Raw genomic sequence first — 26,657 nt, 5'->3', positions numbered from 1 at the left:
AATAAACAGGAGAAAGTTTCCCAGTTCCCAGCTCCTCCTTTAGGAGAAAATGCAAATCAAACCCTCAAGGAGATATCACTTCACACCTTTAGAATGTCTATTATCAAAAAGACAAAAGAGGGGGAATTCCCTGGTGGTCCAGCAGCCAAAACAAAAACAAAAACAAAAAAACCAAGAGGTATGAGTGTTAGTAAGGCTGTGGATTAAAGAGAACCCTACCGTACTACCAGAAGATTATAATTCGTTTTAGTCACTGGAAAAAACTAATTACAGTCAAAATATTTTTTTTAAAGCACCGCATAACATAGTTATTCCACATGTGGGTATATACCGAAAAGAAATGAAGTCATCACTATCACACAGAGGTATCTGCATTCCTATGTTCATTAAAGCAGTATAAGCCATAGCCAGGATATGGAAACTACCTAAGTGTCCAACTAATGAATGCATAAAAAAAAAACTCATTTCTATAGAAAATGAGATATTATTCAGCCATAAGAAAGAATGAAATCCTGCTATCTGTACGAACGTGGAGAGCATTTGAAGGGATTATGCTAAGTAAAATAAGTCTGAGAGAAAAACAAATAAAGAATAATCTCACTTATAGTTGGGGGGAAAAAAAGCCAAACAGAAAGTAAAATAGTGATTACCAAAGGCTGGGGCATTAGCAGAAATGGGGAGATGTTAGTCAAGATGAATTAGTTCTGGGGATCTAACATACAGCATGCTGACTATGATTATTAATACTGTATTATATACTTGAAAGTTGTTAAGACAGTAACCTTCTAATGTTCTCACCACACAAACAAAATTGTAATTATGTGAGTTAATGGATGTTTTAACAAACATACCTGGTAATCTTTTCAAAATATAAACGTGTAGCAAATCATTACACTTAACTTACACAATATTATGTTGATTGTATCTTAAAGCTTGAAAAAAAAAATACAAAGGAATGCACATAAAAGATAGTGGTTTATCACGTGAATAAAAATAATTTTAAAAATGAAAAGAAAAAGAAAAAGAGACCATAGGAAACAGAGTCAAAGCTAGAAAGAAAAAAATTAAGAGATATACAAAAAGAATAAAAAACTACAGAAAATCACAAAATTAAGTTGGTTCTTTGATCAGATAGACATAATAAACCCTTAAGTAGATTAACCAAAAAGAGAGAAGACCGAATAACTAAAATAAAAAATGAAAGTGGGGGCATTACAATTGATTCCACAGAAATAAAAAAAAAATTAGAATACCAAGAATAATTCTATGCCTAAATATTGCAAAATCTGAATGAATTCCCAGAGACACACACCTATCAATAGAGTCATGAAGAAATAAAAAACCTGAACAAACCCATTCCTTGTAAGGAGACTGAGTCACTAACCAAAAATCACTGATCAAAATCAAAGGAGAGGGCTTCCCTGGTGGCGCAGTGGTTGGGAGTCCGCCTGCCGGTGCAGGGGACGCGGGTTCGTGCCCCGGTCCGGGAGGATCCCGCATGCCGCGGAGCAGCTGGGCCCGTGAGCCATGGCCACTGAGCCTGCATGTCCAGAGCCTGTGCTCCGCGGCGGGAGAGACCACAGCAGTGAGAGGCCCGCATACCGCAAAAAAAAAAAAACCTGGGGCTCCAGTGGTTAAGACTCCGTGCTTCCACTGCAGGTCAAGGTTTGATCCCTGATTATGGAATTAAGATTCCACATGCCGCATGGTGCAGCCAGGAAAAAAAAAAAGAAAGAAAGAAAGAAAGAAAATCCAAAGGAAAGCTAGATAGCGTCACTACTGAACTCTACCCAACATCTTAAAAGAATTAAGATCAAGCTTCTTCAAACTCTTCCCCAAAATTTGAACAGGAAACACTTCAAAACTCATTATGAGGTTAGAATTACTCTAAAATCAAAGTCAGTCCAAAACTGGACTTCCCTGGTGGCGCAGTGTTTAAGAATCCTCCTGCCAATGCAGAGGACACAGGTTCGAGCCCTGGTCCGGGAAGATCCCACATGCCACGGAGCAACTAAGCCCATGCACCACAACTACTGAGCCTGCACTCTAGAGCCTGCGAGCCACAACTACTGAGCCCACATGCCACAACTGCTGAAGCCCATGCACCTAGAGCCCGTGCTCTGCAACAAGAGAAGCCACCACAATGAGAAGCTCGAGCACCACATCAAAGAGCAGCCTCCACTGCCACAACTAGAGAAAGCCCGCACGCAGCAATGAAGACCCAACGCAGCCAAAACTAAAATATAAAATAAATAAATAAATCTTAATATTGATGCAAAACTCATCAATCAAACAAGAGTAAATGAAATTTAACAGTACTACGAAAGGATTATACAGTACAACCAAAGAGGATATATTCTTGGAATGCAAGGATACTCCAACAAATGAAATCTTTCAATGTAAAACTGCACATTAAATATAAGAAAATACACTACATGATTATCTCAACTGATGCAGAAAAGCATTTGACTAGTTAACAGCCTTTCATAATAAACACACTCAATACAGTAGGAATAGAAATAAATACAGTAACACAATAAAAGACTAATATAAAAAGCCCACAGCTAACATCATACACAATGGGGAAAGACTGAAAGCTTTTTCTCTCAGATCAGGAACAAGACAAGATACCTGCTCTCACTATTTCTCTTAAACACATAGCTGGAGTCCCAGCCAGACAAATGGGCAAGAAAACAAAATAAAAGGTATCCAATTAGAGAAAGGAGAAGAAAATTATGTCTGTTTAGAGATGACATAATCTAATATGTAGAAAAAACATGAGATTCCACAAAAAAATCCTGATATAAGTAACTAATGAATTCAGGAAAATTGGAAGATATAAAGTCAACATGTAAAAATTGTATTCTATATGTTAATGATGGACAATTAGAAAGAAAATTGAGAAAACATTTCCATTTCAAATAGCATCAAAAAGAATAAAATACTTAGGCAAAACCTTAGCCACATAAAAAAGACTTGTACACTGTAACTAAAATCGTTGCTGAAAATTATTAGAAAATACACAAGTAAATGCAGATATCCCCAGTTCATGGACTGAAAGACAATATTGTCATTACGTCAATACCAACAAAATGATCAAGAGATTCAAAGCAATACCTAGAAAAACCACAATATCAATTTTGGAAAAAATAAACACTTACATCCTGGGACATACACTGAATCTCAAGAGACCCTGAATAGGAAAAACAACCTTGAAAAGAACAAAGTTGAAGGTCTCATACTTCCTTATTTCAAAATTTATTAAAAAGAAAAACTAATAGTAAGAGTATGGTACCAATATAAAGACAGACAGAAACACCAGTGGAAAAGACGTCAGAAATAAACTCTTGCATATACAGTCAAATGATGTGCCACAAAGGTGTCAAGATTCCTCAATGAGGGAAAAGCAGCCTCTTGAAAAAAAGATGTTGAGAAAATCAGATACCCACATGTAAAAGAATGTAGTAGGACTGCTGCATGAACCCATGTAAAAAATTAACTCAAAATAGAACAGAGATCTAGGGACTTCCCTGGTGGTCCAGTGGTTAAGAATAAACCTTCCAAAGTAGGGGATGTGGATTCAATCCCTGGTCGGGGAACTAAGATCCCACATGTCGTGGGGCAACTAACTCCACACACTGCAACTACTGAGCCCGCGTGCCACAACTAGAGAGAAGCCTGTGTGCCACAACGAAAGATCCCACATGACACAACGAAGATACCACATGCTGCAACTAAGACCCAACACAGCCAAATAAATAAATAAATAAATAATTTTTAAAAAATAGAACCAAGATCTAAACATACAACCTAAAAGCATAAAACTCCTAGAAGAAAATATAGGAAAAAATCTTAATGGCACTGGATACAGCAATGATTGAGAACATACGACTGCAAAAGCACAGCAAATGGAAGTAAAAACAGATAAACTGGACTACATCAAAATTACAAACTATTGTGCATCAAATCACACTCAGTAGAGTGAAAAGACAATCTGCAGAACGGGTAGAAAATATTTGCAATTCATGTATGTGATAATGGGTTAATACTGAAAATATATGAAGAACTTTAAGAGTCTGGTCACCAGTTTCACAATGAAGGGCCATTCCCCAATTCAACCACCCACGCATTACAAAAAAAAAACAAGAACACTAAGAATATCATAAAAATATGAACCTGCTGACTAAATAAATAGAAGTCAAGTTCATTTATAATGCATAGAGGGACTTCCCTGGTGGCACAGTGGTTAAGAATCTGCTTGCCAATGCAGAGGACACGGGTTTGATCCCTGGTCCGGGAAGATCCCACATGCCGCAGAACAACTAAGCCCATGAGCCACAACTACTGACCTCATGTGCCACAACTACTGAAGCCCATGTGCCTAGAGCCCGTGCTCCGCAACGAGAAGCCACCACAATGAGAAGCCCATGCACCGCAATGAAAGTAGCCCCCCTCGCCGCAACTAGACAAAGCCCGCAAGCAGCAACAAAGACCAAACGCAGACAAAAATAAGTAAGTAAAAATTTACTTTAAAAAAAGAAAAAACAGTACTTCATTGAAGTCATCATTCAACTTCATAAGCTCCCTCATTAAGACGCTTCAAAATGGGCTTCCCTGTTGGCGCAGTGGTTAAGAACCCACCTGCCAATGAAGGGGACAAGGGTTCAAGACCTGGTCCAGGAAGATCCCACATGCCGAGGAGCAACTAAGTCCGTGAGCCACAACTACTGAAGCCCGCGCACCTAGAGCCAGTGCTCTGCAACAAGAGAAGCCACTGCAATGAGAAGCCTGCGCACCACAATGAAGAGTAGCCCCCGCTTGCCTCAACTAGAGAAAGCCCGTGCGCAGCAACGAATACCCAACGCAGCCAAAAATAAAATAAAAAAATTATTTAAAAATAACACACACACACACACACACACACACACACAAAGATGCTTCAAAACAGTATTTGTTGGGCTTCCCTGGCGGCACAGTGGTTGAGAGTCTGCCTGCCGATGCAGGGGACACGGGTTCGTGCCCCGGTCCGGGAAGATCCCACATGCCACAGAGTGGCTGGGCCCGTGAACCATGGCCGCTGAGCCTGCGCGTCCGGAGCCTGTGCTCTGCAACGGGAGAGGCCACAACAGTGAGAGGCCCGTACACCGCAAAAAAAAAAAAAAAAAAAAAAAATAGTATTTGTTGAGGTCGGATAAACAATGACACATACAGGGTACGAAAACTGTGGAATGAACAGTTTAGTCAACAGACCCAGGGATATGAGGATGTGAACTTGGACAATGTTGACCCAAGGAGAAATTCCTATACCATTTATTGAGGCTCCAAGGGGATGATGATTAGTATATGTGAAAAACATTGTCACAGTTGCTCTTGAGACACGCTTTTGTGATACTCCTCAAAACCAGAAAAAAAAAAACTGGAAACACTTATCAGTCAAGTGTTTCTTTGTGTTTTTTTTTTCTAGCCATGCAGCATGTGGGATCTTAGTTCCCTGACCAGGGATTGAACCTGCGCCCCCTTCATTGGAAGCACAAAGTCTTAACCACTGGACCACCAGGGAAGTCCCCCCACAAGCTCCTGTGACGCTTTCTATTTCAGTATCCTAGGACATGCTGACTACTCTAGTGAATAGCTTCAAGTGGTGCTTCTGTATGTAGCAGAATAATATTGCAACAAATTAGTAAACATATCTCCATCAAGAATGCTATGTTTCCAGGCTTCACTGATGGCGCAGTGGTTAAGAATCCGCCTGCCAAAAAAAAAAAAAAAAAAAAGAATCCGCCTGCCAATGCAGGAGACACGGGTTCGAGCCCTGGTCCAGGAAGATCCCACATGCCACAGAGCATCTAAGCCCGTGCACCACAACTACTGAGCCTGCACTCTAGAGCCCGCAAGCCACAACTACTGAGCCCACGTGCCACAACTACTGAAGCCAACACGCCTAGAGCCTGTGCTCCGCAACAAGAAAAGCCACTGCAATCAGAAGTCCGCATACCACAACGAAGAGTAGCCCCCGCTCGCCACAACTAGAGAAAGCCCACATGCAGCAACGAAGACCGAACACAGCCAAAAATAAATAAATTAATTAATTAATTAATTTTTAAAAAAAGAATGCTATGTTTCCAAGTAAACCCACTCCACAGGAGAGTGAAGTTATTCATCACCTAAAGACGGCTTACCACAGCAACAAACAAACAAAAGGATGAAATATCAAATACCTAAGAATGGGTATTTTAAAAGCAATGTCAGAGGCAAAATCATGCAAACTAAAGAAAATATGACATCAACAAGAGTCTACATTCCCAGACTAAGTAGAGAGGTAAAAGGACAAGAAAAATACAATATATTGGGGTCAGATATTATAGAACTTTAACACGGGACCATGGGCTCTACCCATAGTCGCCAAGCTCAGAGACTCATATATGCTCCCCATATGGGATTGGGGATCAAAGAGAATCTCTTCGTCCATACTGTTTATAGTTTTCCTAAGTAACAGTTACAGAAGATCCAACCCATTTCCCCATTACACACACCCAAAAGTATGTGGCAAAAGCAGAACAGAAGAAATGGCTAAGGGGGAATTCCCTGGCAGATTCACTGGTTAGGATTCCGGGTTTTCACTGCCACGGGCCCAAGTTCAATCCTTGACTGGGGAACTAGGATCCCGCAAGCCACACGGCACAGCCAAAAAAAAAAAAAGGAAAAACAAAAACAAAAAACGAAGAAATGGCTGAGGGATCTGAATGGCAGACATGACCTGAAACAGATTCATGCAGGTTCTGAGATGCCAGATGGAATCAAAGAGCAGCCACTGTTTTCCCATCATTTAATTAGTTCTTCCAAGTACACCAAACTGAGACAGGTCCAGGGGTTTGGACTATGGAGGCCTCAGCTCTTATCTATATGGACTAAAAATTGAAAATCCCATGCAATCAAGTATAGAAGAAGAGACCAAGGGGGAAACAGATTCCTTTGAAACAGCTCACCACGTGCTACTCAAATCAAGCAACAAGGCCCAGACGGCAGAGTGTAGATCAAGATAAAGACCTTGCCTTTGATTCTACTGGAGCTGCAGCACCACAGGGAGGTGAAAGGATGAATTTTACACGTTGAAGGATAGTGTGCTATGTTGGGGAGAAGAAAAATTTCCCCTGAGAAAAGTTCATAAGTAGTAAACTTAGAATTTCCTAAAGAGCTCTCCAAACACCATTAATGGTGTGGCTTCCTCTCTGCCCATCTGAGTTCTGACCTGTGTTCATACTTTTGATACATCCCCAGCCATTGTTTTTTTGCTATTTTCATGTCACTCTTCACAGTCAAGGGCTCTTCCTCTTGCTCCAAAATGCAAATAATATTCAGGTCAGGAACAGAAATAACTGCCGAAAAGAGAAAATAAATAATATGTTGTAGGTTTTCCAGAATCCCAGCTCTTTGATCAGCACAGGAGTGAGCACACAACAAATGGATCTCAAAAAATATTTCACAAATTCATTCATTCACTGCTTGCCTCCTTCTGAATGCAGAGAGAATAGTAATAATATGCAGATAACTGGCTTTCTTCCAAGAAGTAGTGACTCAGGGCTTCCCTGGTGGTGCAGTGGTTAAGAACCCGCCTGCCAATGCAGGGGACACGGGTTCGAACCCTGGTCCAGGAAGATCCCACATGCCGTGGAGCAACTAAGCTCCTGTGCCACAACTACTGAGCCTGCACTCTAGAGCCCGCAAGCCACAACTACTGAACCCGTGAGCCACAACTACTGAAGCCTGCACACCTAGAGCTTGTGCTCCACAACAAGAGAAGCCGCCACAATGAGAAGCCTGCGCCCTGCAATGAAGAGTAGCCCCCGCTCGCCAAAACTGGAGAAGGTCCACGTGCAGCAATGAAGACCCAACGCAGCCAAAAATAAAAATTAAAATAAACAAATTTATTTTTTTAAAAAATAGTGACTCAAAAGAACAGCGGTATGAAATAGGGAATCAGATATTTTAAGTTTCCAATTGGGCTTTATCAATACTTAAGCTCTGGAACAACTCCTGGTGTATCATGAAGTGGGCAGATCACCAGAAGAAAGGACAACGTTAAACTCCTGACACTACACCATGAAGCTTTTCATGTCTGAGTCAACAGGGCTTTGAGCTCAGTGAAGCAATGCAGGGACTCCCAAAAGGTACAGAAGGGAAAATGCAAAGATACATAAGGGCAGATCCCAATGTCTAGAGGGAAGTTATCCTCACCCAGGGAGACCAGGTTCCTGTAGGTCTCCAACATCACGTCCCTGTACAAGGCCCTCTGAGCAGGGTCCAGGCATTCCCACTCCTCCTGAGAGAATTCAATGGCCACATCCTTGAAGGTCAACTGTTCCTGAAATGAAAACACATTTCAACAAGGGGCCATGAGGAGAGTCCTTATTTTCACACAAAATGAGAAGAGGAGAGAGGGGTAAGGATCAATTCAGTTGAAGTATGTATTCTGACAGATCCATGTTAATGTATTTAGAGCAAATTATGGGTCTCAAATTTTAATTTCTTATGCTTTTTCATAGAGATTATAATATCTTCCATTCAATATGGATTTTTCTTTTTTTTGGACAATACATGAAATGCATACAAATAAAATTCAACAACAGGATGTCCAGGCAGAAGTGTTATATATTATGTTTCACACACTAAGTGATATTCAATATTCAGATGAGCTACAATATGACTGGTGTCTTCAGAGATGACAAAGTCCACAGTGGCTTTAAAGAAAAGTCAAAATCTTAAATTATGATGATGATACCAAGAGCAATGACTAAAGGTGTCTGAATGCTTCCTATATGCTAAGTATTACTCTAAATGTTTTACATGTATGAACTTGTTATCAACATAATAGTCATTAGAGAAAGTCCCATTTTTATTTTTCAGAGGAGTAAACTGTGTCCAAGACACTCTAAGAAACTTGCCTCAGAACAAACAGCTAGGAAATGGCACTGCAAGAACGAAAACTCAGGTAATCAGACTTTAGAATGGAACATAAAATATCAAAGTTAAGTGACGGATAGAGGATAAACGTACACTGACAGAGGGTTCCCTGAGAAAACTTGAGACAATTTCAAGGTTAACCTATAGAACTGCATAAAAGGTCACTACACACACACACACACACACACACACACACACACACACAGAAGATATTAATAATCTTCCTACTATAAAACATTAATGTGATAGTGTAGGAAAAATTTAAAGCCATGGAATACACTCAAGATATAATTTCAGGGACTTCCCTGGTGGTACAGTGGTAAAGAATCTGCCTTACAATGCAGGGGAAGCGGGTTCAATTCCTGGTCAGGGAAATAAGATCCCACATGCTGCAGGGCAACTAAGCCCACATGCCACAACTAGTGAGCACTCCCACGCCTAAAATAGAGCCCGCGTGCCGCAAACTACAGAGCCCACGTGCTCTGGAACCCTCACACCACAACTACAGACCCCATGCACCCTGGAGACTGCGTACCAGAACTAGAGAAGAGAAAACCCGCACGCCACAACCAGAGAAGACCATGCACCACAATGAAGAGCCCGCGTGCTGCAACTAAGACCTAACACCAAAAATAAAATAAACAAATAATAAATCTTTAAAAAAAAAAAGATATAATTTCAACTGCTAAAAAACATAAAACTTACTAATGAAATGATGTCTTTTATAAAAGCCATGGACTTTCACATTCATGCACTCAGGCACTGATGTGTAAACACATAATTAACTGAAATGAGAGGTGTCTCAGTCCACGCACTCTGGAGCCCTTGCGCCACAACTGCAGAGCCCACGTGCTCTGAAGCCTGCGTGCCACAATGTGAGAGAAGCCTGCGTGCCGCAAGAAAGATCCCGCAAGCCACAACTAAGTCCCGACGCAGCCAAAAATTTTAAAAAAAAAGAAAAAAAAGGTACAAACATGAAAAAATACATAGAATACTTTATCTCCCATCTCTTATTAGTGTTACACAGAAATTTAACAGATTAAGATAAAAAATTTATCACAGTATTAAATACTTCCAAAAATCACTGCATAATTAAAAACCATGACAAAAATGAAATTGGGGAAAAACCTTATTAAGCAAAAATATTTCATCAAACGTCATGATCAGAAGAAAACACTGGATGCATTTCTGCTGAAATTACTGCAGAGAAAACTGGGCTGGTCAGGGCTCCTGCCATTCACCACTATACAGTATGTCTGAGCAAGCAGAAGATGTAAAAGGGAGGAAAAAATAGAGTGAGAGTGAGAAACAGAGAAAGAAAGTCAAAGCGCTAGAACTGTTAAAAATCACAAACCTAAGGGCATGGATAGGATTAAAGTGACATGAGGGAAAAAGATATTCCATGATAAAGAGACAGCTGGGGTAACTACATAACATCAGACAAAATAAAGACAAAAAAAATGTCACAAGAGACAAAAAACATTATAAAATGATAAAAGGGTTAATTCACCAACAAGATATAACAATTATAAATATTTATATATCTAACATTAGAGCTCCCAAATATATGAAGCAAACATTGACAGAAATGAAGCAAGAAATAGACAGTAATAGTACAGTAACAGTATAAGACTTCAATGCCCCAGTTATACTTATGGATGGAACCAAACAGAAGATCAGTAAGGAAACTGAGGACTTGAACAACACTATAAACCAATGGGAACAAATGGATATATAGAGATCACTCCATCCAATAACAGCAGAAAACAACCTTGTCAAGCACACATGAAACATTCTCCATGACAGACAATTTGTTAGGCCACAAACCAAATCTTAAGAAGTTTAAGAAGACTGAAATAATAAAAAATATCTCCTCTACCTCACGGAAATGAAAACAGAAACAGATAACAGAAGAAAAACAAATATACATAAAATCTGGAAGTTAATCAACTCCTTCTTAAACAACCAACAGGATAAAGAAGGAATGACAAGGGAATTTTTAAAATATCTGGACGAAAATGAAGTATAAAATATAATGTACCGGGACTTCCCTGGTGGCGCAGTTGTTAAGAATCTGCCTGCCAATGCAGGGGATATGGGTTCGAGCCCTGGTTCAGGAAGATCCCACATGCCGCAGAGCAGCGAAGCCCGTGCACCACAACTATCGGGCCTGCGCTCTAGAGCCCGCAAGCCACAACTACTGAGCCCACGCACCACAACTACTGAAGCCCACGTGCCTAGAGCCTGTGCTCCACAACAAGAGAAGCCACCACAACGAGAAGCCTACGCATCGCAACGAAGAGTAGCCCCTGCTCGCTGCATCTAGAGAAAGCCCGTGCACAGCAATGAAGACCCAACGAAGGCAAAAATTAATTAATTAATTTTTTTAAAAGGAGAAAAGATATCAAATCAGAACGAAAGAGATAATAAAGATAAGACCAGAGATAAATGAAATATAAAATAGGAAAACTACATAAAAATCAAAAAAGCAAAAGTTGGTTTTCTGAAAGGATGAACAAATTGACACTTAGCTAGGCTAAAAAAAAATATTGAATTAACTAAAATCACAGATGAAAGAGGAAAAACTGTAACTGAATCATAGAAAATTTTAATCACTATTAAAAGAGAGTACTATGAACAATTTTATGCCAAAAAATTACATAACCTAAAAGATATGGGTAAATTCCTAGAAAAACACCCTACAAAGATCTAATTACGAAGAAATAAAAAATGTGAACAGAGTCATACCTAGAGAGATTGATGCAGTAATCAAAAACCTGCAAAGCAAGGATGATTCAGCACAGAAAGAATCAATCAATACACCACATTAACAGAATGAATGAAAAATAACACGATCATCTCAATTGATGCCAAAAAAGCATTTGACAAAATTCAAGGACATTTAAAGATAAAAACACTCAGTAAATTACCTCAGTATAATAACAGCTAATATTAAAAGCACATAGCCAAGGTGCCTCTCCCCGCCCCGTGCTTGGTGCGCCGCGGCCACCGAGCCTAGCGAGCCCAGCGAGCCCAGCAGAGCCACCCGTGCCGCGTCGCCGGTTTAATCACAGTGCGGGGCGGCGGCCGGGGGCGGCGGTAGTGAGACCAGCGCTGCGCCCCAGCCCCCCTTTCCCTCCATGGTTTCTCTCCGCTCCCATGAGTAACTTGGCTCCGGGGGCTCCGCTCGCCTGCCCGCCCGCCGCCCGGGACTGTGCCGCCGGGCACTGCTGCTAGCAGACCCCTTCTGACCACCCTCTCGCTGCGCAGGCTGGGGCGCCTCTCCCCCCTACGCCCCGCGCCACGGAAAGTTAAGTTTGAAGAGGGGGGAAGAGAGAAACATGGACATGAAGAGGAGGATCCACCTGGAGCTGAGGAACCAGACCCTGGCAGCTGTTCGAGAACTTGCCCTGGACAATGCAAATCAAATGATGGGAAAATTGAGGGCCTAATGGCTGAATTTGCGAACTTAGAGTTCCTCAGTTTTATAAATGTAGGCTTGATTTCAGTTTCAAATCTCCCCAAACGACCTAAATTGAAAAAGCTTGAGCCCAGGGACAACAGACTCTTTGGAGGTCTGGATATGTTAGCAGAAAAACTTCCAAATCTTACACATTTAAACTTAAGTGGAAATAAACTGGAAGATATCAGTACCCTGGAACCTTTGAAAAAGTTGGAATGTCTGAAGAGCCTGGATCTGTTTAACCGTGAGGTTACTAACCTGAATGACTACCGAAAGGGTGTCTTCAAGCTCCTGCCCCAGCTCACCTACCTGGATGGCTATGTGAAGCTATGTGAAGAGGACAGTGAAGCTGCTGACTCAGATGCCGAGGTGGATGGTGTGGATGAAGAAGAGGACGATAAAGAAGGAGAAGATGAGGACCAGGGGGAGGAGGAGAACGGTGAGAAAGAAGAGAGTGATGATCAAGAGGATGAAGATGAAGATGTAGAAGGGGAGGATGAAGACGAAGTCAGTGGGGAGGAAGAATGTGGACATGATGGAGAAGCTGATGAAGATGAGGATGAAGAAGAGGAAGAAGAGGAACAAAGCGGGAAAGGTGAAAAGAGGAAGAGAGAAACAGATGATTTAGGAGAAGATGATTAAGACCCCAAATAACCTGCAAAAAAAGAACTGCTCACATGGATTTGGTAGCTGTTTAAAAAAAAAAAAAAAAGGTAGCGGTGATACAAACCCCAGGACACCCACCCACCCAAAGAGCCAAAGAATAGTTCCTGTGACATTTCGCCTTCCTCCATTTAGTCCCTTTTGGAAATCCACCACCAAGCTTGGGGACTTCACCCCAACAGAACTGTAAGCGTTGTTAGGTTTCCGTGTAAGACTCTTGCTGTAGCGTGGATAGCTGTGATTGGTGAGTCAACCGTCCGTGGCTGCCAGTTACACTGAGATTGTAACAGCATTTTTACTTTCTGTACGACAAAGAAGCTTTGTAAATAAAATCTTAACATTTTGGGTCTGTTAAAAAAAAAGAAAAAAGCACATAGCTAACATCAAAATCAATGGTAAAAGGTGAAAGCTTTTCCTCTAAGGTCAGAAAGAAGGCAAAGATGTACACTCTCTGCACTACTATTCAGCAACGTACTGCAATACCCAGCCAGAGCAATTAGGCAAGAAAAATACAGAAGTAAAATTATCTTTTTTTTGCAGATGACAAGATCTTATATGTACAAAACCATAAAGATACCACAAGAAAAATGTTATAAATAAAAACGATATTAGAAAAGTTGCAAGATACAAAATCAACACACAAAAAAAATCACTGCTTTTCTATACACTCAAAATGAATAATCTGAAAGAAAACAGACAATCATTTTTACTATAGCATCAACAAAAAAAACACTTAGTAGTAAATTTAGCCAAAGAGGTGAAAGACTTGTACACTGAAAACTACTAAACTCTGCTAAAAAATAAACAGAAACACATCCCCTACTCATGAATTGGAAGACAATGCTAGAATTCATACGGGATTTTAAGGGATTCCAAGTCAACAAAACACTCTTGAAAAAGAAGAAAGATGGATGCCGTGCTGTTTTAGATTTCAAAACATATTAAAAAGCAAAATAGCATGGCATTGGCATAAACAGATATTTAAACAAATAAACCAGGGATTTCTCTGGTGGTCCAGCAGTTAAGACTCCATGCTCCCAATGCAGGGTTTGATCCCTGGTCCAGGAACTAGATCCCACATGCATGCCACACTAAGAGTTCGCATGCCACAACAAAGAAGTCTGCATGCCGCAACTAAGAAGTACGCATGCCACAACTAAAGATCCCACATGCCGCAACTAAACATGTCGCAATGAAGATCCCGAGTGCCACAACGAAGACCCAGTGCAGCCCCAAAATAAATACATAAATTTAAAAAAAAAAAAGAATAAAACAGAACATTCAAAAGTAAACCCCTGCACACACGCCAACTAATTTTTGACAAGAATGCTAAGACTACACAATGCGGAAAGGACAGTCTCTTCAACAAATGCTGCTAGGAAACGGAGTATCTACCAGTAAAAGAATGAAGCTGAAACATTACCTGCATCAAACTTAAAAAACCTTCTGTGTGTCAAAGGACACAGTGAGTAGTGTGAACAGACAACCCCGAAGGAATGAAGGTGATGAAGATGATTTAAAGAATCTCTAAGTGTCAGAGACTTAGGCTGATTTCATAGTTTAAAATCAGTGATGGAATAAAACACCCTCTATCACTGATGTCTCTGAACTTTCCATTCCATTCCCAATGATTAAGATTTTGAATGAAGTACACTCATTTAGCGTCAAGTGTACTAAACAGTCAGAACTGATTTCCCTTCATTGGTCTATGTTCTAGATTTTACCAGGTATTTGTACATATTACTATGTGACTTCCACGTGCAGCATCTTTACCCTTGTTTACAGAGAGTGGACGTTACATCCAGGTGGGGCCCCTAAGCAATCCCTGCTGCCCAATAGCACGGACACGGTGTCTCCAACTCATGGGTGTGAAGCCCTGCCCAGGACTATGCCTAGTGGAGACTCTAAGTGGAGATGACAGGCCCTGAGGGAAGCCCCCAGGTGAGTGTGAATGTACAGGTGTCAGGCTCAGAGTCAGAGATTAGCGAGCCCAAAGAAGGGCATTTCAGGAAGGACAGACAGAAGAAAAAACTGAGAATATGACTTTACCTGAGAAAGAGCCATTTCTGACTCCTTTTCTTTCCTCTTCCTCCTCTTCTGGGCTTCTTCCTCAGGCAATGTGAGTCTTTAGAGGTTGACCTTGAAAGTTGAAAACAGGCTGTTTAATGCTTACAATCAACACACCCCCTTCCTGAGTCACCACCACACACACAGGGAAGCCCTCAGCATGTTCAAGAGATGGTCCTCTGCTGCCCACTGTCCCAGGAGGGGCTCAGGACAGTAATTCCCACACAGAGACCAACAAGTCAGTTTTCCCACTCTTTCCTTCATATCAGGCTCCCCTCCTGGTGAGGCCCTCACGTACCCAGTAGCAGCGGGCACCTCAGCTGGACCCGACGATCCCGTTCAGGTCACAGACCAGCCCTGATCCATCCCCACGCAGAGCAGAGCCCTCACCCTCAGCCCAGATCTCAGCCCTCAGGAATGGGAGGACCTGGAGCCATGATGCTCAAATGGATACAAATTAGAATCACCCAGGGAATTTTAAATATTACTGAGGCTGGGCCAAACCTCAACTATTTGAAGGGGAATATCTGGTCAGGGGACACAAAACATATGTGCAAAATGCATGAGCAATCTAATGTGAGGTCTGGGTTAAGCACCACTCAGAGGAATCAAGCCCAGCACACCTCTCACTCTGTCTTTTCCAGCTTTACTGAGGTATAACTGACTAATGAAAATGGTATATATTATATGGTGTACATGTGATCATTTGACAGGCATACGCAGTGTGAAATATTTATCACAATCAAGGAATTAACATATCTATCAACTCACAATTACCATGTTTCATGTCTGTGCGGTGAGAACACTTAAGATTTACTCTCAGGACTTCCCTGGTGGCGCAGTGGTTAAGAATCTGCCTGCCAATGCAGGGGACACGGGTTCGAGCCCTGGTCCAGGAAGATCCCACATGTTGTGGAGCAACTAAGCCCGTGCGCCACAACTACTGAGCCTGAGCTCTAGAGCCCGTGAGCCACAACTACTGAGCCCACGTGCCACACCTACTGAAGCCTGTGCGCCTAGAGCCCGTGCTCCGCAACAAGACAAGCCACGGCAATGAGAAGCCCGCACTGCGACGAAGAGTAGCCCCTGCTCACCGCAACTAGAGAAAGCCCGTGCATGTGCTCGCTTCGGCAGTACATATACTAAAATTGTAACGAGAAAGCCCGTGCACAGCAACGAAGACCCAACACAGCCAAAAATAAATAAATAAATAAATTTATTAAAAAAAAAAAAAAAGGCACCATGTAGTGACAGAGTCAGTCATTTCTCGCTGTACGATTCCTGTCCATAGTCCTCTACCCCATGTTAGGAAAAGGGAAGGGGGTGACCCACAACGGAGTGACGTCACTGCCCGCTGGCTGAACAGGGCTTGCAAATGGAAGTTATCTTCTGTTACAAATAATTACAAAATGCACAAGCCCTGTGCACAGGAGTTCTGCACTTCTCATCCTTATCTGTATAATGTAAACAAACAAGTTTCATTTGTATTAGATTCTAAAGCCGCAAAACAATATATTACACCTTAATCATCCATATTCAAACAACTCACCATCCATCTGGATCCAGTTTCCCCCCTCTACCTGCACTACTATGTGTTTCCATGTCATTCCGTTTATATATCTGTATTTCATTCTCTCTTTTTATTCCCCTCTGCTCTACTGCTCTTTCTCCCCGCCTATTTCTTCCCTCACTCCCGTCCTGCCGCACTCTGCAACTTGTTATTCCTCTTGTTCTTCCTCCTCCACCTTTCTGATTGCCCAAAACCTCCATATATTCCTTCCTCTTTCTCCATCTCTGCTCCCTCTCTGTCCTCGGGTTACACCCCTTCTATCCCTGTCACCTTCCCTTTGACTTCCACTCTCTGGCACCCCACACGGCTACCTGTCCTTCCTGCTCTCTCCTCCTCTGCTCTCGCCTCCAGTTGTCCTCTTTCTCTCCCAGCACCATGTTGCTCTGTTGGCCATTCTCCAAATAAGTTGAACTAGGGACCGAAGAACACTGGGTGGTCACGCAGAAAGACCGGCCTGAGGAGAAGCGGAGGACAGAGGGGCGGGGAGGGAGGGAGGGGGGTCTCCGGAGAGGGGCGGGCTCTCCAGAATCCCAGGACCGGGAAGAGGACGCGGCCTCTCTGGGAGCGGGGCGGCCAGCGCTGCCCTCCAGAGGGCGAGGCTTGGGGGACGCGCATCCACCTCGCGAAAGAGGGCTTTACACGCCGAAGGCGGAGACAGTAAAAGGTTTCAAACAGCAAAACGGCGCGAAAGGCGGTGTCTACGTGGACCGAAGGCCGAAAACCCAAGGACCGGGACGGGCCTCAGAGCGATTTCAACCCCAAAGGGAAACGACCCCCACTGTGAATTTCTTTAGGATGTAAGGGCGGGGGCGAGTACTTAAAATTCCGCAGTAAGGGGCTTCCCTGGTGGCGCAGTGGTTGAGAGTCCGCCTGCCGATGCAGGGGACACGGCTTCGTGTCCCGGTTCGGGAAGATCCCACATGCCGCGAAGCGGCCCGTGAGCCTGCGCATCCGGAGCCTGTGCTCCGCAACGGGAGAGGCCACAGCAGTGAGAGGCCCGCGTACCGCAAAACAAAAAACAAAAAAATTCCGCAGTAAGTCCCACACTCTGAGGATGTATGGCGGGGGGGGCCCGAAGCGCAGATACAGTAGAAAGAAGAAACTCACGCACCGAAGAGTGACTTCAGCTCTCCGTGGTGACCCAGGTGGGTCTCTCCGCTTCCGCGTCCGTAGAACATTGCGCAGGCGCAGAAGGAGCAGCCTGGGGGCGAGGACTGCGAAAGGCGCTTACGCGAGGAGGCGGGGCGAGGAGAGCGCCCAGGCCTGCGGGGGAGCCCCCCCAAAGGGCGGGGGCAGGAGGCGGGGGGGGGGGCCTCTGCATCCCCTCCCCCACCCCCAGCCTTGCCTGTAAAGCGTCTCTTTAGGGATTTAGAAACGTGTGTCTTTTGAACTCTGTGTAGCCGCTTTGCCTCCTGCTTATAATGATTTACTGTTGAAACCAAAGGTAGTCACCAGTTAGATCTATTTAACTTACTAAATAAATAATAAACTGTAACCTGCTTTTGAGGATCAAGCCCACTGTAATTATTTTTTTTGTTGTTTTGGTTTTTGTTTTTTAAAATTGTGTGTATTTCATTTTCTTTTTTTTTTTTTAACATCTTTATTGGGGTATAATTGCTTTACAATGGTGTGCTAGTTTCTGCCCCATAACAAAGTGAATCAGTCATACATAAACACTGTAATTATTTTTAGGAAAGCTTGCACATCCTGCAAGTGTCATTTAGCTAAAGATGTTCGTCCAAGTTGTTTTTTAGAAACTTGGAGTCAGCTGTATCCAGTTTGATGCCGAGCTGGTTACAACTAGTTAGAACCACTGACCCTCCACCTGCGCATCTGTGAGTGTCTGCTCTGTGACATTTTGACATCAGAGGGCCAAAAACTCCACCTTCTGAACATGCTAAGAGCCATTTTCTGAACATGAGTTCCCTGAAGAAGCCTTTAACTTAGTTGTGCTGGTGCAGAACAAGGATTACCTCATGTTTTTCTTATCTCCAATCACTTTTCCCATGTCCCAGGTCTTGCCGTGAGGGAGGTGGGTTTGATATTTGTTCTCCCATCACTTAGCTTGGCTGCCTCATGAATAAAACTTTCTCTGCTGCAAACCTTCATGTCTTGCTGAACATTGGGTCAAGGAACCTGGTTCAGTAAGGTAACAAGATAGGTTAGAGGATCCCCAGAAAAAGAGAACCAGGAATGGCTTTCTTGATATATGAGAAACCATTTTTGCCTTAGCCATTTCATGATCTAAGCCTGGCCACAATGCTTGCCCTTGAACAGGTCTCAGGAATTAAAGATCTTAAGGGAATAAAGGAATGCAGAAACGTAGCCTGCTATCAGGCAAGAGAACTAACAATAGCAAAGACAATATATCAGTTGTAATGACTCCCAGTTCTGTTTCAATAGTAAAGATTAGCCTGAAGCACTCAACCACCAGGTCAACTGGAACCTAAGGGATGTTGATGATGACCTTTCTGACCCTCCTTACTTCAATCAACTAAAGCTTGGACTCCATTGACAGCCCAAGCCCCTTCATGAATAGGCATGTACTTTTAGCTTAAAACATCCCCTTGGACTTCCCTGGTGGTCCAGTAGTTAAGACTCTGCTCTGCGCTTCCACTGCAGGGAGCACGGGTTCGATCCCTTGTCAGGGGTAATAAGATCCCCACATGACTCGAGGCACACCCCCCCAACAAAAAACTTTGCCAATTTTGCTGTTGGTGAGACACAGCATTGGGAAAGATCCCCAGTGTTCTCCTCAACTTGTTGCAGGTAATAAGTCCTTCCTGGGAATTCCCTGGTGGTCCAGTGGTTACAATTCCAGGCTTTCACTGCTGGGGGCCCGGAGTTGGATCCCTGGTCAGGGAACTAAGATCCTGCAAGCCACGTGGCAGGGCCAAAAATAAATAAACAAACCCTTCCTTCTTTCCTGCTTTGCATCTGTTGGCTCCACACCCACTGGAGGACAGTAACACTGTCTCTAACAGTTTTGTTTGCAGCCTTCTCATTGTGGTGGCTTCTCTTGTTGCAGAGCACAGGCTCTAGGCACAAGGCTTCAGTAGTTGTGGTACACGGGCTCAGTAGTTGTGGCTCCTGGGCTCTAGAGCGCAGGCTCAGTAGTTGTGGCACACGGGCTTAGTTGCTCCACGGCATGTGGGATCTTCCCGGACCAGGGCTCAAACCCGTGTCCCCTGCACTGGCAGGCGGGTTCTTAACCACCACGCCACCAAGGAAGTCCCTTTAACAGTTTTAAGGTAGAAGGTTACATCGTGTGGGACACTTCTGTCAAAAATTATTTTTTTTGTTTTGTTTTTGCCTTGCCGCACGGCTTGTGGGCTCTTAGTTCCCCAACCAGGGATCAAACCCCAACCCATGGCAGTGAAAGCATGGAGTCTTAACCACTAGACCACCAGAGCAGTCCTAGAAACAGATGTTTTCCTCAGGATAAGTTGAACATGGTTTAAGTTAAAACCTATTTTTGCTAGCTGGTTGCAGGCAAGTCCTGCTAGTAAGGCTGAAGCAATTAACTGGTCTGGAAACTGGGATCTTGGTGAGAGCCTGATGTGGCCATGATTGGACCCAGGAACATTTCCTGCAATTAGAATTAGTATAAAATAGATAACCAACAAGGACCTACTGTATAGCATGGGGAACTATACTCAATATTTTGTAATAAACTATAAGGGAAAAGAATCTCAAAAATATATATATATGTATTCATTTTGAATGTATATTATATATAACTGCATATATACATATAACTGAATCACTGTGTTGTATACCTGAAACTAACATAACATTGTAAATCAACTATACTTGAATTTTTTAAAAAAGAAAATTAATTTAGGTGGTTTAACGAATCAAAAATTGCAGTTGTTTGTATAGGGATTACAGACAAGAATGTGAAATGCAAAACTCTCCCTGAGTACAATGGACAGTTTCATACCGACATGCATTTCTGTTTCTATTCAGAAATAGTAACAGCATTTCTGTTTCTATTCCCCATTCACACAGGAGGCCTGCTGGGCTGCACCCGGAAGGCCTGCAAACCTTGTAAATTCTCAGCCTCAAGACCTAAGAAAGAGCCCGGAAACAGTCACAGACACATCAGTGATGCTATTGGATAGGGGATCTTACAGGTCCGAAGCAAGGTCATGAAATGACACCCCGCCTTGTATAGCAGAAGGCAGGCAGGCAGGACAGGGCAGCAGTCTTCGCTATTGGAGGGGAAGAGGTAGGTTACCAGTTGGTAGGGGAATTGACCTGAGGTTGGCTCATGGGTTACCAAGGAAACTATCATAGGGGAGCTGTTCTGATCTAAAGAGTAAAACAGTCACTAGCTGGGGCAGAGGGGTAAGCATGTAGGCAGTTGCTGATTAGGCTCTGTGATTAAAAAACATAAATAGATCGTTTTAGGGTCTGCAGAAACCTGGGAGTGTTTCTGACCCTGAAGCGACATACAGTGAGGAGGGAGGACCGGAAAGTGTCAGGGGAGCAGGTAATGAGTAGGGGTGAATTCTGGGCTTATATGCAGGTTTGGTCAGGAAAAAGGAAGGTTCTGGGGGCAGCACCGGGCTTCCCTCTGTTCTGCACCTGGGTGTTTCCTTCTGCCTAACTGAACTGGATCATTACCTTCTGGATCTCTTGGAGTCTCTGAGGAGTACAGCTCCTACCTGCTTATTTCAAAGTAATGTTTGAAACAGTCAAGGAAAATGCTTAGAGCTGTCATTTTCGGCCACTTATATTGAACACGGTTTTGTTTTGTTTTGTTGGGTTTTTTTCCTTCTTAAATTGAAAAAAGAACTATTTAAATGAAAAATTAGGGGGACTTCCCTGGTGGTCTAAGACTCCAGGCTTCCACTGCATGGGGCACGGGTTCCAAAAAAAGAAAGAAAGAAAGAAAGAAGGAAGGAAAGAGAGAGAGAGAGAAAGAGAGAAAGAAAGAAAGAAAGAAAGAAAGGGAGGAAGGAAGGAAGGAAAGAAAGAAAAGAAAGAAAGAAAGAAGGAAAGAAAGAAAGAAAGAAAGAAAGAAAGAAAGAAGGAAGGAAGGAAGGAAAGAAGGAAGGAAGGAAGGAAGGAAGGAAGGAAAGGAAAGGAAAGGAAAGGAAAGGAAAGAAAGAAAGAAAGAAAGAACAGAGGGCAAGAAGGAAAGATTTATGTTTCACTGCAAAGACATGATAAACTAAGGAAGACAGCCAGGCATGAGTGGGTGGAGACAGGTACACTGGGAGTGAGATGACTGCAACTGAGCCATGGGATGTAGGGTGGGTTCTCACCCAGCACAGGCTCATTTACTTAAGCAAGAGATAACAGAGTTATCTTTGTAGGGAACTGCAATTGAAAGGTGAAATGCAAAACTCTGCTTGTGCTGACTGAGTGTTTTCATACTAAAGGTATAACAACATCATTTCCATTTCTATTCCCCTAAAACCCCAGAGGCAGAGACCAACTCTGATCCAGGGAGTGTAGGTCAAGAGGAATCTGACAGTTTAAGTCAAAAGCATTGCTTTATGTCATCAATGTAAAAAAAAAAAAAAACTTTAAAAACACATGTTAAGTCTTTGGTTCTTTATATTTAATTTGTTGATCTGTTACAATCAGGAGGTAAATTGTTATTTCATAAATATGATTGAAATTAAGCCAAATGGCATCTACTTTTTTCAATCAACTGAAATTGTCTTTTGGCCAAATTTAAGGTCATACTTGCTGTCTTTTCTATGTGTGTGTTGTAAGGACAAATACGAATTTAATCTAAGAGACTTAATTCCTCTTGTATGTGACAGGAAGAGACACAACACAGGCACAAGGAGCATGCAGGGTCCTTCAATGCCATTCAAAGGCATAAACGCTGAGGTTCTTGGGCATGTTTGTTATTATCATTATTAGTTTAAATTTTCTAATATTCCATTATCCAAATGTAACATGTGTATTTGTTATTTTTTGAATTTTGCTTGATGTCACATTATGTAGTGACAATTAGACTTTACTCCAATCCTGGAACTCTGGAAACTAGCAAAGGTAAAAGAACTCCTTTTCTTCTTTTCTGCAGATGGTAACAGCTTACTTACTAAGCACTATGCTTCCTCTTTAATTTCAGTAAGACTTACAATAGCCCCCTTGTTTACTTTGGAAACAGCAAGAAAGGAATCCGACAAATTACCATCCATTGCTTTATCAACGATTACTGATTTGTTGGTCCTTATATCAGTGGACACAATGCCTGTTAACATGATTTAATCAAAATTAAGTTTTTCTCCTCTCCCAAATGCCTTACTTTTTGGACCACTTTTGAGCTTTGTAATTCAGAGCAACCTTCCTGCCAGAATATCTGCACCCAAGAGTAACTGACTTCAGCATAAAACATCATCTGAGGGGCTTCCATGGTGGCGCAGTGGTTGGGAGTCCGCCTGCCGATGCAGGGGACGCGGGTTCGTGCCGCGGTCCGGGAGGATCCCGCGTGCCGCGGAGCGGCTGGGCCCGTGAGCCGTGGCCGCTGAGCCTGCGCGTCCGGAGCCTGTGCTCCGCAATGGGAGGGGCCACAGCAGTGAGAGGCCCGCTTACCGCAAAAAAAAAAAAAAAAAAAATCATCTGAGAAACTGAGGCTCCTGCCACATGCTCATCCACTCCTCCATATGGGAGTTTTCCTACCTTGTTTACCCCTGGGTATAAAAGAAAAGCTCTTTTTTTGTCTGACTTTTGAGGCTTTACAAATTTTGTGGCAGGGCAGCTTGCTAGATCTTAGTTCCCCGACCAGGGATTGAGCCGTCCCCCCACAGTGGAAGCACAGAATCCTAACCACTGGACCACCAGGGAATTCCTGGTAATAATCCTTTATAATAAGATCTATCCTTAATCTAAGTTTGACACTGGTAAATATTTCAGTCCTTCCACCTGGACTCAAAAATGTATATTCTTTAATTTTTAAGGTCACGTCATACTATATCGTTCTGTTTTTCACATTTTTGAATTGTTAATAATTTGTATCAGTTTCATAATGATATCACAGGGAGACCTGTGTCAAAATCTTCCTGTGATTTAGGAAGTTCCCTTTTTTCCTTGTGAATATGTTAATTTGGCTGCCTTGATAATTATGTAAGGAAGGAAATTCCCCATTAAAAAAAATGGATTCATGACTTTGCCTTATAATCAGCTTCTCCTCCACTGTTCTGTGTTTAATGAAAGTTTCCACCATTGAGTCATCTCCTTGCTTGGAAACATGGAAGTCCACACTGAAACGTCTTTTTTGCCAACACGGCTAGTTTCTTTTCTTTTTTTTTAAGCAAGAGAGAGGAGACTTTTATATTAAAAAAATGTGTTGGTTGCAAGACATCTGCAGGGTCTTCCCTGGTGGTCCAGTGGTTGAGAATCCATCTTCCAAAGCAGGGAACGCAGGTTGGAAACCCTGGTCGGGGAAGTAAGATCCCACGTGCCACGGGGCAACTAAGCTGGCTTGCGGCAACTACAGAGCCCACACTCTGGAGCCAGCGCACCACAACTAGAGAGAAACGCCCCCACCCACCCAGCCACCCCCCCCCCCCAATGAAGGATCCCCGGTGCTGCAACTAAGACACAACACAGGGCTTCCCTGGTGGCGCAGTGGTTGAGAGTCCGCCTGCTGATGCAGGGGACACAGGTTCGTGCCCCGGTCCGGGAAGATCCCACATGCCGCAGAGCGGCTGGGCCTGTGAGCCATGGCCGCTGAGCCTGCGCGTCCAGAGCCTCTGCTCCGCAATGGAAGAGGCCACAACAGTGAGAGGCCCGTGTACCACTAAAAAAAAAAAAAAAAAAAAAAAAGACACAATGCAGCTATAAATAAATAAATATTTTTAAAAATATATTAAAAATATGAAAAAAGCTAAAAAAAGAGAACAAAGTCACCATTCTTAATAATTTTCTTCCACATTATTTAAAAAAAAACACTCATAACTACCGTCCCTTTTATTTTCCTTAAAAAAAAAAAACTATCAGGCTTAGGCACAAGTTGCTGGTGGCTGCCAACCAAGCTGGCTCTGCACAGCATCTCCCTGCCATGAGCAGTATGTTTGACTCTTCACGTTTTATACTTAAGGCATCTTTTTCTCTTGTCTGACAAAGTGTATGTATTTCCTGCATGCTTTCTTTACAGTTTTGTTACTGAAAACAAACAAAAAAGGCTCCTTTCGGCCCAGGCCTGGCCAGCAGGGCTGAGATGCAGTTTCAGGTGGAGTGCCCGCCTCCCACTAGGCTGGCGTGCCGCCGGCCCATTGGCTTGACGGGGCCAGCAAAGCCCGAGGCCAGCGCCCAGTGACCCGGCAACGGCCCGTGCACTTCCCCTGCTCTGCCCACGGCGAGGCCGCAGAGGACATGGATGGCCTCGTCCCGGTGGTCCACCATCTTGCTCTGCGCGCCATGGAGACCCCCATCGTAGCTGGGCTATAAGGCACCGGGGGCTCCTGCTCGAGGCCACTGTGATGACCCTGCTGGGCCCTGTGGGGAGGCCGGGGAGGGGCGGGGGGTGGCTGGATGAGAAGTTATTGCTTGAGAGATCGAGACCAGTGTCTTCCCAAGGGCGTCCCCGGTGCTGCCACCCGCCAACACGGATAGTTTCAAACATTGCATAATAATCTATCTAACGCACATCCCAAAATTTATTCCAGTCGCTGCAAATTTTAAAAATGGGATGTTGGGGACTTCCCTGGTGGTCCAGTGGCTAAGACTCCGTACTCCCAATGCAGGGGGCCTGGGTTCGATACCTGGTCAGGGAAATGGATTCCACGTGCTGCAACTAAGACCCGGCCCAGCCAAAAATAAATAAAATAAAAATGTGATGTTGTTTGCATGTTGTATTACACCAGGACATTCTGCTCATTTTGTCTGAAAATATTTTAAATATGCTAATAGTCCTATGTAAACATCATATTACAATTGATTGCTGTTTCTCTATGGATGAAATCTTCCACCTGCAGGGATGTGGGAAAACATACTGCAATAAATGTTTAATGACAGATATTGCCATAGAAATATTGAGGGCAGAAATGAAGTTATTGCATAGTCGATAATCTAGATTTACCTTCTTTAGGGTTCATATTAAAGAGAATATACCTCCCCAGTAAATGTCCTTAGAAACATGGCAAAGTTAATTATTCCTTAGATGAGAATAAATCCCAATGTCTTCTGAATACTATATATTTTACAGGGTCTATTATCCACACCTAACAGAACTTTCAGCAATAGAACACAAACAGCTAAAATACATTACAGTTTAAAAATAAAAGGTAAATTTCTACTTATTCTCATAATGAACATATTGTGAATTTGAAATTGCATTATATTTAGTTATTGTTGACTTAAGTATATTAGGATGTAAACAAGTTTTTCTCAAAGGTATTTTAAGGTAATTCAGCACAAACATGGAATACGATAAGTATTTTACAAAATAAGGCAATTCTTATGGCTGAAAGCCAAAGACAATAACAAATGAGAAATATATGCTTATATGTGTAGAAGAATCAAAAAAAAGGCAATTCTCATCAAAAGAAAAATTTTTTTCTTTTATTTTCCTTTCTCTTTTTATTTTATCTATGTGAAATGATGGATGCTAATGCTAATTAAACATATTGTGGTAATCATTTCACAATATAGGGAAGTCAGACTATTGCTGTACACCTTAAACTTATATACTGATGTATGTAATTGTATAAAGAGTTGTTTATACAATTCTTATATGTCGCTGTGTAAACAGTTGGTTTCAAAACGGCAAATAGGGGACTTCCCTGGTGGTCCAGTGGTTAACACTCAGCAATCCCAAAGCAGGGGGCCCGGGTTCCATCACTGGTCAGGGATCTAGATCCCGCATGCCTCAACGAAGACCCCGCGCAGCCAAATAAAAAGTAAATATTAAAACACACAGAGAGAGCAGCTTCAAGATGGCGGAAGAGTAAGACACAGAGATCACCT

The 26,657-nt window shown here is 42.8% G+C and overlaps 2 pseudogenes; one reads left to right on the top strand and one right to left on the bottom strand.

The window, feature by feature from the left end:
• The window catches only part of LOC137214765 (zinc finger protein 665-like), a 349,647-nt pseudogene that overhangs the window by 9,397 nt on the left and 313,593 nt on the right, over nucleotides 1–26,657 (bottom strand).
• LOC137214865 (acidic leucine-rich nuclear phosphoprotein 32 family member B pseudogene) lies at nucleotides 12,267–13,432 on the top strand (annotated as a pseudogene).

Source organism: Pseudorca crassidens, chromosome 20, assembly GCF_039906515.1.
Source record: "Pseudorca crassidens isolate mPseCra1 chromosome 20, mPseCra1.hap1, whole genome shotgun sequence".
Lineage (NCBI taxonomy): Eukaryota > Metazoa > Chordata > Mammalia > Artiodactyla > Delphinidae > Pseudorca > Pseudorca crassidens.
Note: the sequence above shows the minus strand (reverse complement) of the source record. Positions and strands in the feature narration are given on the sequence as shown.